This window comes from Triticum dicoccoides, chromosome 7B (assembly GCF_002162155.2).
Source record: "Triticum dicoccoides isolate Atlit2015 ecotype Zavitan chromosome 7B, WEW_v2.0, whole genome shotgun sequence".
NCBI classification, from domain to species: domain Eukaryota; kingdom Viridiplantae; phylum Streptophyta; class Magnoliopsida; order Poales; family Poaceae; genus Triticum; species Triticum dicoccoides.
The window spans coordinates 302,479,104-302,491,500 of record NC_041393.1 but is presented as its reverse complement, the minus strand read 5'-3'; positions in this window follow the sequence as shown (position 1 = coordinate 302,491,500).

The window sequence follows — 12,397 nt, the reverse complement described above, 5'->3', positions numbered from 1 at the left end:
GGGTGAAGCCGAAAGCTATCGTTCTTAAGGGAATATTCGGTCGGGACTAAAGATGTTTTTACTCAGTAAACTATAAAGCCCCAGATGTCACCTATGCTGTGATTTTTCAATCACAGTTCGGACATGCACGTTAACGCATGCTCACCCATGGAAAGGAACCCTTAACGGAACTATTCTCTCTGGAAGATGTTTCTTACAATCACAATGTAATATAACATAGCTAGCCGGATACTTGTCTGTTCAAGCAACTATGACCCCTACGCCTGGTTTCCACGCATACCCTGGTTTATTTTGCCGCTCAGGTATTCAGAAACACTCCGCACCCTCGGGTCCAGAGGTCGAAGCGAAAAGGTCTGCCATGACAATTATTTTACAATCTGGCTAGGGACAAATATGTCAAGGAAAGTACATAGTCACTTGGACTCAAAAATTTCCTCTTCTATGCCGTCCAACAGGTTGTCTAGCTTACAATCCTGTTGGGAATATTTTGCAGCTACTTTTACCTGGTCATATACCAAAGTAACGGGAATTTTTTTTCCATCTGACCCTAAAGGTCCGACCCAGGCCATATGATTTGGATCAAGCTTGGTGTACCGTGTTTTCACCATGGCCCAGGCCTCTCGCGAACCTTCCCGGCATGCCGATATCTTCCATAACCAGAAACGCCGCCGTGCTCCCTTAAATAGATGTACAAGCTCCTCCATACTTCCTGGAGGGGAGGTGGATGGCCATAAGGCCCTGGCAACACTTCGCATCGCCTGCCAAGCTAGCTCATGCATTTGTGACAGCTCCTGTAGCACATCGCCCGAAGATCCGGACATATCCTCTTCGGGACGGCCAGTATGCATACCTACAGACATAACTCTGTCAGTTCCTTTCCTCGCCGAATTACACGGAGGTAAGTTTGAACACATACTAAATATGCCGCCTCGCAGCCTCTTATTTTTCTTCACGGAGTCAGCCAGCTGGGCCCGCACATCTTTCAGTTCTTTGCCCAGCTGGGTGTTGGAATCCTGGAGTTTGTTTTTCTCCTCCCTGGCCCGTGTCAGTATACGTTCGCCCGCGTCCAGCTGCCTTTTGGCTTCTTGTTCACCCGCTTGTGCGACTTCCCGTGCCTCTCCCGGATGATCTGACGATCCTGCCATAAGATATGCAATTGTGTTAGCATTGCTGGTATATAATTCCGTTTTTCTTGATGAAGGGGCACATTACCAGGCGATGCCTTCTTGGATTTCTCCAGTTCAGCTGTCGCAGAAGCTAGCTGGGTCCGACACTTTTCCAGCTCTTGAGACAACTGGTTGTTCTTCTCTGTAAGCACCTGGTTTTGCAATGATCCTTAAATCAGTTGAATCAACTGCTTCAAGTCTCGGGGGCTACTGGTATATAATTATCAGGTTTATACAATGAGAGCTCACCCGCATATCTTTTAAATGTTGGTTTGTGGCTCTGGCAAGCCCGTCTCGAGCAGCTCGGATGTATGCATCAGCCAAGTTGAAGGCATTGAATGTCTCTTTGGTAAAGCCGGGGTCGCGAAGAGCGGCCCTCCAGCGCCGATCGTTCATGACCCTCCCCACTTCCGAGTTTGTGATGGACACATCATCTGAATCCTCTGCCAAAGGACAATTCGACGGCACTCTTGTATCAGCCTCGTCATTACAGCAGGGTCTGTGTCGTGGAAACGTCACGACAGATGTCCTAGCAAAAGGATTTAGTCGTGGAGCCATCTCAACTAGGAAGCTTAAAGGGGTTAAAACGGGACAAAGGACACGGGAGTTTATACTAGTTTGGCCCCTTGCGGTGAAGGTAATGGCTTAATCCAGTTTGAGGTGGGATTGCTTATGTCTCGATTACCAGGGAGCGAATTCGCTTGACCTAGTTCTCGATCTGATGTTACTTGTCCTGAACCGCCGCCGGGTCGTCCCTTTATATACGGTGGTCAACGCCCAGCGGCTCACAGAGTCCCGGCGGCTCATAAACAGTGTCCATGCAAAGTGACTCAGGGAGTAGGTTGAGTAGAGTAGTGGGATTGGAACTCCCCCAGCTAGGAGGATTGTACATGAAAAATCCGTCTCGGCGTTTAATACGAATTAATTCCTCTTTCTCCCCTTTGAATAGTTCGGCTAGTATCTTGGCCAAAGCAGCGGGGGTGTCCGGACCCTTCCGACCGCAGCGGGAGGCGTCATCTTCCGCATTATAGTGCCACATGGGAAGCCTTCTGTATTGGAGTGGCTGAACCCCTCGTACTATGGAAGTCGCCATTACCTCGACTATTAATAATCCGGACTGGGCAAGCATCTTTATCTTGCTTATCAATTGATGGACTTCCGCGCTATCTTCCTCCTCGAGGCTCCGAGGGCGCCAGCTATGGCGTTTCTTCAACGAAACGCTTGAAAATTCAGGAAGACCCATTCGGACTGGGTCGGGAAGGGTGATGTCTTCGATATAAAACCATTCAGAAGGCCACTCTTCTGATGCCTTCTTCGGCGTGCCGGACAGGTATCCGGTCCCGGCGATGCGCCATACCTCGGCTCCGCCCACTTCAAATATTGACCCCTCTTAGCTACGAGGGACGAGGCAGAATAGTTTCCTCCATAATTCAAAATGGGCCTCACAACCCAGGAATAGCTCACAAAGAGCAACGTAACCGAGATGTGCAGGATGGAGGCAGGAGTGAAATTGTGTAGTTTGAGGCCATAATGCTCTAGAAGCCCGCGGATGAACGGGTGGATTGGAAATCCAATGCCTCTCAACAAGTAGGTAACGAAGCACACTCGTCCCCCCTAGATGGATTGGGGAAATTCTCTTCCTGAGCCCCGCCATTGAAGGAAGTTAGTCTTGCTCGAACGGGGACTAGATCCACGGGGGGAAGAAATCATGTGTGTGCAGCTTCACTAGCTGACTGTGGGGTACGGAACATCCCTCCCAATCGCCTTTTCCGAGGCCGTGGAGACAGGAGGAAGAGCTGGGAGCGCTAGCCATGTTGGAATGGTCTCTCCTAGCGAGCTTTGTGGATTCCTCGCTTGGTGTGGAGTGGATCTGGAGATCCCAATCTCTTTAAATAGACGCCTCTCTTACATGGCCAGGGTGGTATGTGCAAAAATACCCCGACCTCTCGTATTCGTTCGACACGTGGAAGCTGAAGTCATGAAGGTGTGGAAGACGATGGGCGCGACATTAAATGGAAAGCCGAATACTGCTCTTTAAATCAGGTACTTTGAAGTAATCGGAGGAGGAACCCGCCTTGCAATGCCGAAGACAATCTGCGCGCTGAACACATCGTCATTGAAAGACTAGTTCGGGGGCTACTGAGGGAGTCCTGGATTAAGGGGTCCACGGGCGTCCGGCCTATTGACATGGGCCAGACTGATGGGCTGTGAAGATACAAGACCGAAGAGTCTAACCTGTGTCCGGATGGGACTCTCCTTGGCATGGAAGGCAAGCTTGGCGTCCGGATATGAAGATTCCTTTCTCTGTAACCGACTTTGTACAACCTTAGTCCCCTCCGGTGTCTATATAAACCGGAGGCCTTAGTCCGTAGGGGCAATCATAATCATATAGGCTAGACTTCTAGGGTTTAGCCATTATGATCTCGTGGTAGATCAACTCTTGTAATACTCATATTCATCAAGATCAATCAAGCAGGAAGTAGGGTATTACCTCCATAGAGAGGGCCCGAACCTGGAAAAACATCGTGTCCCCGCCTCCTGTTACCATCAACCTTAGACGCACAGTTTGGGACCCCCTACCCGAGATCCGCCAGTTTTGACACCGACAATCGGGGAACGTGCAAGTAACAATTCATGCACGGCAAACATCGGATACATGCAACCATCTCATACACACATATGCATTCGTCCACGGGCGGTCGTCTCGGGGTTATACCTTTGAAGCGTGCATTTTTGGAACGGTTCGGGTTCATTGAGGGAAGGAGACGTTCTCGAGACGGTCGTAATGGAAGTAGTGGTACACGACGACATAGTGGCGGACGGCAGAGCAGGGCCTTGGCGGCTTGCCTGTAGGCGGGCGCTCGATGTGTCCTTCCTGCACAACAGAAGCAGGGGAAGCCGGCGGGGTATTGGACGGCGGTGCGGGACCTGACGACAGCTTGGCGCGGACAGAGCTCGACAAGGAGGAGACTGGCGGGCAGGAGGCGCGGGCGTCGGGTCGGGGCCGCCGGAGTTGGCCGCTCCGGGTGGCACGGGAGGCCCGGCGAGGCGCGTGGAGGCGATGATGGGGCATGGCTGCAGGAGCCATGGGAGGTGAGGCGCGGGCGTGTGTGTGTGCGGCGCAGGAGGAGGGCCGAGGGGAGAAGCGCAGGCGGTCGAGCTTGCTGGAGGGCGCAGGGACAAGCGGGACCGGGCACGGGGTGGAGGAGGATGGGGATCGAGCCAAGGCTCTCCCTGGTGGCGCGAGGTGGGAGACGAGGGAGAGAAGTAAGTGGGGATCGGGAGAAGTGTGGTGAGGGGCTAGGGTTAAGGGAGCCGACGGCTGGGCCTCGAGGAGCAAATGGGCCACAGGGAAGCAGGCCGGCCTGGCTGCTGGGCTCTCTTCTCTCTCTTAGCAGAAAAAATAGAGAGAGTTCAAAAGAATTAAGAGAAGATGCCATGAACAAGAATAAAATGTTGGGACATATTTGTAAGGCTTTATGGAATATTTCCAACCCAAGAAAAGTGGTTCCAACAAAATAGGGGAAGTTAAATCCAAAATTATTTAACTTGCGCCGAAGGAGTTTGAATGGAGTCTAGACTTTAGGAGTGTCCAAAAATGTTAAGAATTAAGGTGGAGCTCGGGAAAACGATGAAAGAATTGTAGGCAAAGTTTGAGGTCAAGAAGTGAGATAGAAAAGGCATGGAATTAAATTGCATGTGTGTACGGTGAATTCCTAATTAATGGAATAATTATTTTAGATCCCTTAAATATTGGGAGACTTTGTATATGTTATACAGAGAAAACACCATGTGCATTTCCCTCGATTTGAATGGACCGAAGATCCATAGGATTTATTTATTTGATTTGCAAGAATTTGATGGCATGATGACATGATGCAATGCAAATGATGCTATGAAGAATGCAACAGACAAATAAGTCACACGGTGAAACTCGGAATCCATGGAAGGCATCTGGAGCGTTGGTCTTGGGTCGTTACAACTCTCCTCCACTTACAAGAGATCTCGTCCCGAGATCTAGGGATGGCACCAGAGAGAAATGGAAGAAGGAAGAGGTATAACTAAGTTGCTTCTTGACAAAAGAGTGAAACGAACAAACCTCGGAGGTGTTTAGCAATTTCAAAGGAGGAATACCATGGAGATGAACGAAGTAGAAAGCACTTCGTAGAAACGAGAAGAACGAACACCATGAGAAAATTGAAGGTTGCAAGGCATGCATGAAGAGCTCCAGGGACAAGGAAGGACATGTAACCACTCCGATTGAAACAAAATAGGCAAGGAATGAGAACAAAAGAATGCATCCCACACTCCGGTAGAAAAAGAGAAGTAAAGCTTGATAAGATGGGAAGAACTTGAAAAGAGGACACAACACTCCTGTTAAATGGATAAGCAAGGAAAAGAACATGATCTTGACAAGACGAGATGATGTGTGAAGAGAGCAACAACACAATGCCTTCGGAACAAATGTAAGAATGGAATGGACAGAACGGACAAGAAAATAATTCCTCCACCAGAAGTAAACTTGGAGAGCAACTTTGGTAGGAAGAATCGAACGGAGTTGTTGAATGAATCAACAACCAAAAGAATAAGCTTGTTGCGGGCTTATGGAAAACAACTCAAAACTTAGAGGTGAATACATGCCACTCCGAAAAACAATTGATTGCTTGAGAGCAACACGGAGATGAAAACTCTTTCACCGAGAGAGAAGGAGAAACTTGGATCATTGATGAGCACCACAATTAGCACAATCCTTAGGGAAGGCATTAGGTGAAATATAACCCAAGATAACTCCAACAAATAAATTGCTTAGTTGAAAAGATCTCGTGAACAAAGAGAAAAATGATGATTTTAAAATATCTCATTCCTGACAAGTTGTGAATCATGAAACATGAACTCAAGTTGTCAAGAATGACATAACACCATCTCAAAATATAAGGTAGAAAGAATTGCATTTCGGAATGCAAGATGGAGAATGCTTGAACTCCATCGTGTTTATTTTAGAGTATAGCTTGGCGGATCATAACTTCAAGAGAAATCTTGAAGAACAATTGAAGAGTGAAAGGAATCCTTGATGAACCACCATGTTAAGCCTTCGTGAGAACTCCGGTAATAAAAGAATGATCAAATAAAAGCAAAGTCGAAAAGAACAAGATGAAGCCTTGCAATGATTTAGATGGAGCTTCGCAAGGATATAATTTAAATGACTTGGAGCTCCGGTAAAGAACGATGGAACCCTTCAAATCGAGGATTTATTCATCATGAACAAACTCCGAAAAGAAGAAATTAAATCACCTTGATGTAATAAGAATAAGAATTATGATGTGTCTATACTTCACCAAATGAACTTGATGAAAGCAACGGATTTTCACACGACTTATTCTCGTCGAAAGGATTAAAAAGATATATAGCACGAATTTGGGAAAATCTTGATCGACTCACCAATAGGATTTGGGAAAAATGAATGAATTGATATGAAAACAAAGGAAAAGGAATCTTGAACGAACCACCGTAAGAATTGAAGATGATTAAAGAAAAGTGACTGAATCACCGGGAAGAATTTAGAAAACGAACGAAGACACTTGAGGGAAATTTAGATACAAGAAAATGAAGAGATCACGAGCTCACTAGAGAATACTTGAGCGATGCACCGGTAAGATTTGGAGAACAAGAGCTAAAAGTTGAGAATCAATAATTGTAAGCCGATGGGCTCCGGAGAATCAAACTGAAAAGACTTCCTTATTGCTCCGGATGGGTGAAAAGAATTCTCACAACCGAAAACAATTATGAGAGGATGGCATAAAGCTGGAACCATGAATCTTCAAGAGAATGGACAAGATTTAAGAGAAACTCTTCTTCGATCTTCAAAGCTGAGAATGACAAGGAGGAACACCATCAAATTGTTGAGACACTCTGGATGAATGAAAAGATAAAAGGTTGAGCCAAATATGAAGATAATTTAAAAGCGGTCTTGGAGAAGGCATAATACTGATGGAGATCTATTATTACGTCAAACTTTGAAAATAATTTAGGAATAGCTCTGGAAAAAAAATTAGAAGAGTCAGGTAAGATCCTGGAAAAAAGACCTGCGGGTTAGGGCCCATTCAAAAGAAACACCATTGAACGATTTTTAGAGAGATATTACACTGGTTGAATTAAATGGCTTGAATGAGATAACAACCTCGAAATAGCTTGAACGGAATAAGAATGGAAACGCGAATCTCCTGAGATATGTTCTACACTCCAGATATGAATAGAGGGAGCTAAATAAATTAGAGAGCCTTGGATAAGAAATTCCAACATGGGAAAACATGTGAAACAAGAGGAAGAGATATGATTAACACCGAAGCTTGAATTGAATCCACCGGAGAAGAAAAAAGAACGAAGAATGATAAACTTGAAACTTCCTTAGCAACTTCATGAGGAAACACTGGATAAGAACATTGAAGGGGAAAAACTGGATAGACTTCTCATGAATAAAGTGGATACTTGATTAAGATATATGAGTCCTTGAAGAAAAGGGTGGGATTGCGGGAAAACAAAGGCAACTTGGGACGGATAAAACGAATGCCATTGTGAAGAACTGAGAATTGATCTAGCAAATATTGAAAGGATAGGATTAACTTAAAGAGAAGCACACCGGTTGAAAAAGAATTGACATGACAATCTTGATGATCAAGAAGGATTAGCATTCACATCGAAATATGAGAACACTGCTTAGGAAAAGGTATGGAATCAACACTTGACTTTGAAGCAACTCGAATACCATAACTCAAAACAAAACAAAGGATTTGGCTTGCGAAATAAACTGGAACAAACATATGACAGAGATTTCGTCCGAAGTTTTTGTGGTGGGGCCCACACGGGCTCGATCGTACAACACCATCATGTACAAGGCAGTGCACATGACATACGATGCGTCCCGAAGTCATCATAGCCAAGGACTCTTTAAGACACAACGAGGCCACTGTAAAACCAACCGTGGACAGGTGGACCACTAGACGTCGAACCCCAATCTCATAGCATGCATCTGTTGGAAAGATATACTAGGTAACTACTTGAATTCCCACCTATGAACTCCTGAAACTTTCTGGTTATGCAATCTGGTGTTGGGGATACAGGGAGGCACAAATACCTCGCACAACTAACAAATCCTACACTCCAACTGTATCCATCTCTCAACACATAACCAAGAAAACCTCGGATTTTTTTACCTCAGACCTTCGAACACACAACGATACTAGTCATGGAGGAACATCCATGCTATCTCCTCCAGTACTGGGGATAAGTCATGACACTATTTGCCACCATGAAAAGTATTGGAGCGTTTCGATGTCGGCATCCTCTCGTATTCCGGAACTGAAATGATAAGCACTGTGATGAAAACACCTTGGAGCTCAACTCCCGGGGACACTGCCACAACCCCTAAATGTCAGGAGGCACCAAGACAGAATCCCTGTCACAATGATATCAGACCAATTCCACAATACCCGCGTGATCCTAAAAACATGAGTGAAAAAGAGGAGAGTGAAGTCAAAATATCTACGTCACGAGTCCTCACCAGAGCGACGAAGGGATGAGGAGTAAAAAGAATTCCTACTCTCCGATATAACTAGACACAAAATAGTTTTCTTCTAGACTCAACAACGGTAGCGGTTTGATCAATCATGGGGCTCCCAAGGCCGGTAAGGCTCTTATACCAACTTGTAGCGCCCAAGATGCGATTCTATCCCAATTATGTGAATTCATGATTGGGGCACAATCGCATTTCGAGCACATAGCAAGGTGGATATCATTACAACATACTGAATAGATGAGAGTACCAGATAAAGGCCTACACTAGCCACAAGCTACAACATCAATACAACAATACATCAATACATAGCAATCATCATATAGAAGTGCAGGATCGGACTACGGATGAAATCAAACGAAAAAGAAGAACGACATCCACCCTGCTAGCCCAGGCTACCGACCCGGAACCTATATCCCTTGATCGAAGAAGAAGCAGAAGAAGAACTCCAAACAAGCAAGCATCGCACTCATGTTAGATCATCACATTACCTGTACCTACAACTGTTGTTGTAGTAATCTGTGAGCCACGAGGACTTAGCAATCCCACTACCACGGGTATCAAGACTAGCAAAGCTTAATGGGTATGGAATGGATAAGTGGTGGGGTTGCAGCAGCACTAAGGATTATATGGTGACTAACTTACGAGTACAAGAACAAGATGAGAAACTACACAAACGGTCACAAACTAGTAATGATCAAGAAGTGATCCTGAACTACTAACGTTCAGACATAACCCCGTTGTGTTCTCTTCTCGAACTCACTCGAAAAGAGACGGTCACGGTTACACACACGGTTGGTGTATTTTAATTTGGATCTGGTGTCAAGTTCTCTACAACCGGATATTAAAAATTTCCCATCTGCCACATAACCGCAGGCATGACTCTCGAAACTTTAAACCCTGCAGGGGTGTCCCAACTTAGCGCACGACAAGCTCATGATCCACAGAGACAATCCTCCATCCATCTATGCAAAGTGGGCGATAGCTAAAATACCATCGAGTTGCCCCGAGGCGGCACCGCCGACTGCTAGGTAGGTGGGCCAACACTCATGCCGAGCACTGGCCCAGGGGTTGATTAAGAGTCATCGGGTGTTAGCCGGTCTCTATGCAAGTTTTAGTTGTTATTAGTCAAATGGTAAAACCTATGTTGGATCTCCTCGGGAAAGCTTTACTTTAGACAAAGAAACAAGGCGGGCTCATAAACCCCGACCGTGTTAGGAATGCAAAATCAAGGAACATAACACCGGTATGACGGAAACTAGGGCGGCAAGAGTGGAACAAAACACCTGGCAAAAGGCCGAGCCTTCCACCCTTTACCAAGCATATAGATGCATTAATTAATTAATATATATTATGATATCCCAAGATATCCATGTCCTAACATGAAACAACCTGCAACTAGCAACGCTATAAGAGGGTTGAGCAAAGCGGTAACATGGTCAAACAACGGTTTTGTTGGGATGATGGAAAGGTTAGAGGTTGTTTCATGGTATATTGGGAGGCTTGATAAACAAGTGATGGGTAGCGCGACATACGATAGCATCAAGACAACTAACATAGCAAAGATAGTAGTGAGATCCAAGGTGACAGTCATCTTGCCTGAGATTCCGCTAGGAAGAAGAACGAGTCCATTAAGAAGACAAACGGGCGAAGTCAAACGAATCCTCACAATCACAGTATTACCGGAACTAAGAAGCAATACCGGAAAGAAGCAAACAACATGGTAAATGCACAAGCATAAACATGGCATGATGCACAAACAAGTATGATGCATGTCCGATTTAAATATGCATGGCATGGCAAGGTGAAACAAACAACAATACAATTTAAGTGGTGATGAAACACCACATTCAATCATTTAGTTCGCTCTCGTTTAAGCTACTCGTTAATAGTAAATGTTGTTAAACATGATAAGAGGTGAAGCATAACAAAACTACCTATCTAGGAAATTTTAAATGAGGCCAGAAATAACAAACAACAATTTCGGTAAATCCCCACATGTCATGTAACAATTTAATGCAAACAAGAATTTTAAACATTTTAAAAGTTGTTATCATGATGCAGATGACACATACAAGTTTTATGCATTAAGAAAATGCTAACATTAGCATGTTATGAAGCATTTGGTCACCATGGCAGAACGAAAGGGTGCCACAGCAACGACAACGGAAATGGTGCCACGACAACATTTCGACGATCCGGCAACTCGTTGAGATACCGGTGCAAAAGAAAGTGTGGATGTGAGCGTGTCATGTAAAAGGTGGTGGGGTGATCCCGGATATCGGGTTCCCACATGTCGGTGACATGGAATCTAGGAACGTTCAAGTAACAATTCATGCATGGCAAACATCGGATACATGCAACCATCTCATACATACATATGCATTCGTCCACGGGCGGTCGTCTCGGGGTTATACCTTTGAAGCGTGCATTTTTGGAACGGCTCGGGTTCTTTGAGGGAAGGAGACGTTCTCGAGACGGTCGTAATGGAAGTAGTGGTACACGGCGATGGTAGTGAAACTGGACGCATCCAAGGTCTCCGACGTAGTGTACGCATTTCCTAAACAAACTTTGACGGAACCTGGTGTCGTGGTACTTGGCGATATCCGGAACGGTCTTGCTGCATCCATGCGTAGAGGTACTTGGCGAATCCACGGTAAACGATAGCTGTACACGGTTCCTAGTGGGACTAGCGTTATTGGACTTGGCGGTCTTGTGATCTGGAGGTGTCGGCGGTTCCGGACACTTACCGTTCTCGCATAGTCGTACACGGGATATGTGGTTACGGTCTTGGCGGCTTGAGTAGGGGCCACACAAACTCAGCAGGAGGCAGCAGGTCGACAGAGTGGCGGACGGCAGAGCAGGGCCTTGGCAGCTTGGCTGTAGGTGGGCGCTCGATGCGTCGATCCCGCACAACAAAAGCAGGGGAGGCCAACGGGGTCTTGGATGGTGGCGCGGGACCTAACGGCAGCTTGGCTGTAGGAGGGCGCAGGGATGAGCAGGACCGGGCGGGAGGTGGAGGAGGATGGGGATCGAGCCAAGGCTCTCCCTAGCGGCGCGAGGTGAGAAACGAGGGAGAGAAGTAAGTAGGGATCGGGAGAAGCGTGGTGAGGGGCTAGGGTTAAGGGAGCCGACGGCTGGGCCTCGAGGAGAAAATGGGCCGCGGGGAGGCAGGCCTGCCTGGCTGCTGGGCTCTCTGCTCTCTCTTAGCAGAAAAATAGAGAGAGTTCAAAAGAATTAAGAGAAGAGGCCATGAACAAGAATAAAATTTTGGAACATATTTGTAAGGCTTTATGGAATATTTCCAACCCAACAAAAGTGGTTCTAACAAAATAGGAGAAGTTAAATCCAAAAAAATTTAACTTGCACCGAAGGAGTTTGAATGGACTCTAGACTTTAGGAGTGTCCAAAAATGTTAAGAATTAAGGTGGAGCTCGAGAAAACGATGAAAGAATTGCATGCAAAGTTTGAGGTCAAGAAGTGAGATAGAAAAGGCTACGATGAATTCCAAGTTAATGGAATAATTATTTTAGCTCCCTTAAATATTGGGAGACTTTGTATGTTATACAGAGAAAACACTGTGTGCATTTCCCTCGATTTAAATGGACCGAAGATCCATACGGTTTATTTATTTGAGTTGCAAGAATTTGATGGCATGATT